Source organism: Cupressus sempervirens, chromosome 6 (genome assembly GCF_028749045.1).
Source record: "Cupressus sempervirens isolate cs-2001-9-10 chromosome 6, ASM2874904v1, whole genome shotgun sequence".
NCBI classification, from domain to species: Eukaryota; Viridiplantae; Streptophyta; class Pinopsida; order Cupressales; family Cupressaceae; genus Cupressus; species Cupressus sempervirens.
Genome location: NC_143123.1, coordinates 576,746,671 through 576,755,434, shown reverse-complemented (window position 1 = coordinate 576,755,434; position 8,764 = coordinate 576,746,671).

Here is an 8,764-nt window from a genome sequence, read left to right as displayed (position 1 = left end):
ACATAACTCATACCTTCTATACCTCTACAAATATCCACCATGATATCATCCGGACACGTGTCACCAGGGTGCTTGCCCGCATTGTCAGAAAGTCAGACGAAAGGCAAAATGTTGGAATGCGGGCACCAATCAAACTACCAACTCACCCTGCCACCCTGTCCGTGGCGGCTCAAAGAAGATGGACCCACCTGCCATGCAACCCAAAAGTGCTTCCCTGTATTGTCAGGAAATCTGACAGAACTCGGAATGGGGGAATGCGGGTGCCAATAGAATCGCCAGCTAGACTGACCCTCCTCCTTTCTATGGCCCACACAAAATGAAAGGACCCACCATTCCACATGTCACAAAGGGGCTTCCTCACATTACATAAAGGTCATGCATCTTGTTAATGCAGGCATGCGGCCACCATAGATCACCAGAGATCTGATGGCACGGAAGGCTGTAGGAAAGAAGAAGGTTCGTTTGATCATTTTATTTAATTTTTTACATTTTAATTTTGCAGGTATTAAAATAACATAAAAGACGAGAAATAGTCGTTGGGTGGGGCAAGCATTTAAAGTTCAAATTTTGGCAGGAGGCAAAAGGATTAATAGTAACCTTTAGCCAAAGAGATCAGTAGGACTAGATACTGACAGACCAAGATCAAACATGAGGAAGAATGCATCCTACAAGGATCTTTTGGTAGTATCTAGAGCTTTATGATGAGTTTGGTAACTATAACCTTTCCTAGGACAACTCTTTGATGATAAGGGATTTTGATAGAGGCTTCAAAGAATGACTTGCCTTTAGGAGAAACATGACTTATGAGCTAAAAGGTGTAAGGAAACTTCAGTGTAGAAACAACTTCCTACACTAATCCGTTAACGAAAGTATTGTGCAAATTCTATTTAAATCCTTATAATTTCAGGTTTGATATTATGTAAACAACAATATTGCAGTCAACCATGAATATAGAAAATGTATAGAGAAAGAAAACACAAACACAAAGATATGCGAGTGGGAAAAAACCTTTTGGTAAAACAACCCCACCCCTCCAAAACCTGCACAATATATTATCTTCAACTCAAAGGTTACAACACACTTGTAGTGCAAGCTCTTTCAGGACATGGAAGACTTATCTAGTAGAAACCAACAATACACTACTCACTCTCACTCTCTAAAACCCTCAAAGTGTTTATATAATGCGCTAGGGCATCTTCCAAAGATAGCTCTTCTGCATCATAGGAATTCGTCATAATCGTTTCAATCATGATTTCCTTACACGCAATTAAATCTTCCAAAAGTAGTTCTTACATGTCATAGGAATCTTTCATAACTATTTTAGTCATGATTTCTTTACACACAATTAAATATTTTAAAGATAGCTCTTATGCATCATAGGAATTCATCATAACCATTTTAGTCATGATTTCCTTATACACAATTGAAGATGCCGACTCATCCAAGTGGAGTGACACATCAACATGCCAACTAGACATGTACGCTCACACTTAATTACATTATTTGCAAAAAATACATTTACAAAACAAATAATAAGAATAGGAATTATCCAAGGTTGAGATGCCTTATTCCTAACATTCTCCCACTTGTTGAACACCTTGTAAGAGCAACAGGAACATAACAAGAACTAACCGCTATAGGCCTAAAGATCCATAGACTTCAAATACCATATAAACTTCTTTGTGCCCACTAATTTCATCAATGCATCTGCAACATTCTTTATAGTATCTACTTCCTCCAAATTTACCTTTCCACCTTCCATCATATCTCTCACAAAGTGAAACTGCACATCAATGTGCTTTGTTCTGGCATGGAAAGTTGGACTCTTTGGGAGGAAAATAGCACTCTGACTATTGCAACAAATAATAATTTATCCTTCATCAACACCAATATCACAACACAATCTCCTAAGCCAAATGGCTTCTTTACAAGCATGAGTAGTAGTCATGTACTTGGCTTATATAGTGGACAAAGCAACCACAAGTTGCCACTTACTCATCCAACTGATGGCACCACCAAACATAGTGAACACATAAGCACTGTTGGATCTCCTACTATCAATATCACTTGCCCAATCTAAATCCACAAACCCATGAATAAAAATTGAATGCAGAGCTCCAAAAGAGTTACCATAATAACAAATGGAGTAATCTAATGCACCCCTCAAATATTTGAATACTCACTTAACTGCATCCCAATGTACCCATCCAGGATTAGTCATAAATTGGCTCATAACTCCCACTGCTTGGGTAATGTCTAGTCTAGTACAGACCATAGCATATATAAGACTACCAACTACACTAGCATAAGGTACTCTACTCATGTCCTCCACCTCACTAGGAGATTTTGGACAATCATCTACAAATAATTTTGTTCCCATAGAAATAGGAACACACAAAGTTCTACAATTTTCCATGATAAACCTGTCCAACACAGACTTCACATACTTACTCTGGCTCAACCAAATTTTTCTGTTAGACCTATCTCTACCGATTTCCATACCCAAGATGTACATTTTTTCCCCAAGATCTTTCATCTCAAATTGTGCTGACAACTGAGATTTAAAATCAAAAATCATACCCTTACCCTTCCAAAATAGCAACATATAATGCAACAATAAGAAGGCGATCATTTTCAACTTTGAAATAAACACAATGATCTAATTTTGATCTTATAAATCCAATTAACAACACAAAGGCATCAAACTTAAGGTAACACATCCTAGGATATTGTTTCAAACCATACAGAGACTTCTTTAATCTACAAACCAAAGATTCTTTACCTTTAAAAATATAGTGCTCAAGTTGTGACATATAAATCTCTTCCTCCAAATCACCATGAAGGAAAGTTGTCTTCAGATCTATCTATTCTATCTCTAAATCATATGATGTAGCAAGAGATAACAGAAATCTAATGGATGTCAACTTTAGAATAGGAGAGAATATTTCACCATAATCTATTCCCTCTACCTGTGAATACCCCTTTGCAACTAATCTAGCTTTGTACCTTTCAACACTACCATCTGCACAAAATTTCTTCTTGAACACCCATTTGCTACTAATAGGTTTTCATCCTTTAGGAAAAGGCAAGGTCCCAAGTTTTTTTTACCCAATGAAGCCATCTAATCATCCATGGCCTTAATCCAAGAACCTGCATCTTCCATATCCAAAGCATCTTTCATAGATCTAGGCTCATTAGTGTTTGTAATCAAAGCAAAGGCGCAATTAGAATCTAACATAGAATAACCAAACCTTTATAGCTACTTTCTTACTCTCATGGATCTCCTTAAGGACTGAGGTTGAGGTTGTTCTTCCTCTTCTTTTGAACTGTTAGCGCTACTAGAGCTCTCCTCGTCACTAGACCCAACATGGTCTTTTTGTTCAATCTTCTCAAGGGTAGGAGGCAACTGAACAATATCTTCCTTCTTTTTTTTCATCTAGTTGTAGCACAATAGGAGAAGATGTTAGCTCTCTAAAAATAACATTTCTACTTTTAGACACCTTACTAGTCATAGGGTCCCAAAGCTTGTATCCTTTCATACCAACTTCGTATCCAATGAAAATACACTTGACAGCTTTGTTTTCCAACTTAGATCTTTTTTCCTTTGAAATGTGTTCATAAGCTTCATAACCAAAAACACAAAGATGTCTAATCAAAGGCTTCTTACTAGACCACACCTCCATGGGTGTCTTACCAACAAGAGCTGATGTAGGAGATCTATTAACCAGATAGCAAGCAGTGGCCACAGCTTTAGCCCAAAACTTTTGTTCAAGACCAACTCCACTAAGAATACTCCTAGCCTTCTCCATCAGTGTCTTGTTCATTCTTTTTGCAACTCCATTTTGTTGTGGGGTATAAGGAGTTTTCTTATGCCTCTTGATACTTCATTCTTTATGAAACTATTTGAACTCTGTTGAGAAAAACTCACCACCATTTTCAGTTCTCACACACTTAATCTTCTTACTTTTTGATTATTTGCAAGGGCTTTAAATTCCTTAAACTAGCTAAAGACTTGTGTCTTTCTTTTCAAGAAATAAATCCATGTCTTTTTATTGTAATCATCTATGAAAGATACAAAAAAATATAGACTTAGAGATTAAAGGAACTTTTATAGGACCAAATATGTCGAAATGAATAAGATCCAAAACATCAGAAGATTTGTGAGAACTAAAGTAAAATTGAACATAATTTTGTTTATCATAGACATAATGTTCACAGAAGTCGAACTCGAGATTACAATCATTTAACCCCTCAACAAGGTTCTTGTTCTTCAAGGTTTTGAGAACCTTCTCACCAATGTGGCCAAATCTCATATGCCACAACATTATCTTTTCTACAAGAAGCTTTCCTTCCAATGTATTTGCACCCTTAGGTATACATGTTACACTACCATCAAAACCAATAACCATAGTCTTCTTTACTGCTCGTTCAAATGGTGGGGATGAAGTGATAGCTACTCTCTTCTTTGAAACAAAAGAACTATTGCATTGAGAAATGCATGCATCAATCTAAAACAAAGTACCTCTCCTAGTACTCTTAGCAAGCACCATAGCTCCTCTCATCATCTTACATCCATCTTTAGAAAAAACAACTTGCAAACCTACCTCATTTAGCATACTTATAGATAATAGATTTCATGCCAAACCAGGGATGTGCATTACCCCATTGATCCCCTTTACTCATTCATCTGGGAATCTGATAGTGACCTATCCTCGTCCAACTATCTTTAGGTAAGAATCATCACCCACGTACACCTTTCCACCATCAAAAACTTCATGCTTTGAGCACCATCTTTGATGAGAGGTCATGTGGAAAGAAGCACCTGAGTCTATCAACCACACATCATCAGATGCATGTGCTACCAAGGCTATAATGAAAGCATCGTCATCTTCTTGAGATTTTTTGAACCTAAATCTGAGGCCTTCTTCTTCTTCTTTGGCTCTTTATAGTCTTTATGGAAGTTCCCAATCTTATCACACTTCCAATATTTTGCCTTGGACTTTCTAAAATTCTTTGATTTTCCATAGGATTTGAATCTACCCTTTACAGACTTCTTGTCATTTTGCTTCCCTCTATCGTTCGATCTACTGCAAATAGCAAGAACTTCCTTAGCCAAATCTAAAGAATTTCTGTGTCTCCTTAGATAACAGTGCAGAAACCACATCATCCATTTTGAAAATGACTAAAGTACTTCTATGAACCGTCACAAGATGGTCCCATGAATCTGGCAAGGAACATAACAAGGTCATACATCGATCCTCCTCCTCAATCTTGACACTAGATGATGTCAACTATGCAATCAAAAAATTAAAAGCATTTAGATGATCTATAATAGATCCTCCTTCCTCCACTCTTAGATAATAAAACTTCTTTCTTAGGAACAACTTGTTTACCAGAGATTTGGCCTAATACACAAACTCAAGCTGTGTCCACAAACTATTTGTGGTCTTCTCATCAAGAACATTCAGGAGAATTGAATCAGCTAGATAGAGTCTAATGAGACCCTTAGATTTTTTATCCTTGAGATCCCAATCTTCTTAAGATATTGTTGTGGGTCTCACATCAAGTGAAGTTGCCTCCCATAGATCATGATCTTCAAGCAAGACTTCCATCTTGAGTTTCCGCAACCCAAGATTATTGCCATTAAATTTCTCCACCTTCATTTTTTTGTATGATGAACTAGCCATCTCAATTTGCAAATAAGATTCAGAATGTTCTACACAAAACTCCCACTCAACTTGAGATTAGCTCAAAAAACCCTACCCAATGACTAGGATCAAAAGTTGATCAAGCTCTGCTACCACTTGTAAGGAAACTCAGGTGTGAAAATAGCTTCCTACACTAATCTTTTAAGGAAAGTATTGTGCAAACTCTGTTTAAATCCTTGCAATTTCATATTTGATATTATGTAAATAACAATATTATACTCAGCCATGAATATAGAAAATAGATAGAGAAAGAAAACACAAAACACAAAGATATGTCGATGGGGAAAAACCTTTCAGTTAAACAACCCCACCCCTCCAAAACTTGCACAATGTATTATCTTCAACTCAAAGGTTACAACACACTTGTAGTGCAAGCTCTTCTAGGACATGGAAGACTTATCCAGTAGTAACCAACAATACACTACTCACCCTCACTCTCTATAGCCCTCAAAGTTCTTATATAATGTGCTTAGGGCATCTTCCAAAGGTAGCTCTTATGTGCCATAGGAATCCGTCATAACCATTTCAGTCATGATTTCCTTACACACGATTAAATCTTCCAAAAATAGTTCTTACACATCATAGGAATCTGTCATAACTATTTCAATCATGATATCCTTACACACAATTAAATCTTCCAAAAATAGTTCTTATGCATCATAGGAATTTGTCATAACCATTTCAGTCATGACTTCATTACACAATATTAAATATTCCAAAGATACCTGTTACGGGACATAAGAATTCATCATAACTATTTCAATCATGATTTCCTTACACAAAATTCAAGATGTCGACACATGCAATTGAAGTGACACATCAACATGCCAACTAGACATGTACACTCACACTTAATTACATTATTTGCTAAAAATACATTTACAAAAAAAAAAAAGGAATTATCCAAGGTTGAGACACCTTATTCCTAACAAAAGGGAACACGAGGTATGTTCAAAGAGACAAGATTGAGAAGGATGGAGAATTTACAAGGACTGCTATACAAATTTTTAGGATATTTTGGACATTTTGTATGGCATGTGAATGATTATATACAATGGAAAAAGCTCAGGATGAGGAGGTAGCATGATGTGATCTGATATAGTACACTATTTTACAAGGGTATGATATAGTAGATAAAATACAACTGATATGATACATGTGGTAAGGTATAGGGGTATGATATATGTGTTAACCATGATATAATATCTTACTCTGATTGGATTTCCAAGCTTAGGGATGGGGATAGTATGCTATGATAGTGATAGTGCGATGATGAACTTTTGGAACACCATGAGGAAATGGGAAGTTAGATGACGAGATATGGAAGATGGTGTGGGAGGTGTAGATTTTTGATAGATAATGAAAAGGTCAAGTACACATGACACCTATTTGCTAGGTTTTCACCAAGGTACCTATCCAAGGCACTTTAATTGCCAATTTTTCACCATTGGATGCTTATTTTTCTTTACTATTTTCCTTTCTTTTTTTTTGGCTTTTTCTTCTTTTTTGAACCTTTTTTTTTAATGTTTTTTTTCAAAAGGATTAACAAGATACACTAGGGATCTTAGGTGTAGAATTTCTTGAGGTGAATGATGTTGGTGGGATCATACAGTTTTTCACCCTTAAGTGTTGATAGTTGATAAACTTTGGAGCCAAAAGATGTAGTGACAACATATGGACCAAGCCATGTGGACTCAAACTTGCCCTTATTTTCTCAATTTTTTTGGACCTTCATGTTTTCTTTGAGGACCATGTCACCTACTTAGAATTATCATGAGTGAACCTTCCTGTTGAACTTATTCTTTAGGCAATTTTGATAGACCATGAGATAGTCATAGTCTTGTTGCATTTTTCATCAAGTAGATCTAGCTAGGTGAGTATGGCTACTCTATAATCCCCATCTAATATCAGTCATTGCAAAGAAATGTACAAGGATGGGAGTTCAACTTCAATAGGTAGTATTGCTTTAGCACCATAGATTAGGGGGTATGGGGTTGTGCCTATGGGTGTACAAAATTAAGTGTGGTAGGCCCATAGGGTAGGGTTGATTTGTAGATGCCAATCATAGCTAGAATCGTTGACAACTTTCTTTAGTATTTTGAGTAAGGTTTTTTTAGCTTTCTTAGCTTGATTGTTACCTTATGTGAAGTAGGGGCTAGAAAAATGGTGATGGATGTGAAGGGAAGTGCACAAGTCTTCTATATTGAGGTTTTCAAAGTTACCTCCATGGTCAATGAAAATGGTAGTTGGGATGCTGAAGTGACATATGATATGATACAAGATGAATTTGAAAACTTTAACTCTTGTGATAGTGATAAGCGAGACTACTTCTACCCACTTAATGAAATAACCAATCATAGTAATTCCACTTGTGTCCTTTTGAAGATAGAGGTGTGATAACACCAACAAGGTCGAACCCCCAGCATGCAAATGGCCATGGTAGTGCAATGGGTTGAAGATCTTGAGCTAGAGCACATATTAAATTTGCATGTTGCTAATAAGGTACCCACTGTTTGACAAAGTCACAAGCATCATGCTCTAGAGTAGGCCAATAATATCCAGCTCTAATTATTTTCTTAGCTAGGACTATACCGCTCATGTGAGTACCACAAAGTCCAGTGTGTACCTCTTGGAGAGCCATTGCAGCCTCATTTTGTTCTAAACACCAAGAGAGAGTTTCATGATAACCATGAAAATATAGGGTGTTAGCTATGATAGTGTAGCAGGATGCTCTGTGAATGAGGTTTTGGCATTGGGTTCTTGTGAAATGGGGAGATATGGTACCATTTAGTAGGTAAGTGTAAGTTTTGTGGTACCATGGGTATTGGGGATCAACCAAGATACATAGCCATATTGATTCCTCATTCTCATATGAGAGCTATTATAGTTGTTCAACTAAGAATTTATACTGTGTAGCTTCCCAAGGGATCTCCAAGAGTGAACCAATAGTAGCCATGGAATTTGCAACTTTGTTTTGCAATCTAGACACTTGTGTGAATTGGATCTGAGTAAAGTGTTGCTTTAGTTGATCTACCAATTCTTTGTAAGGCTAAAGT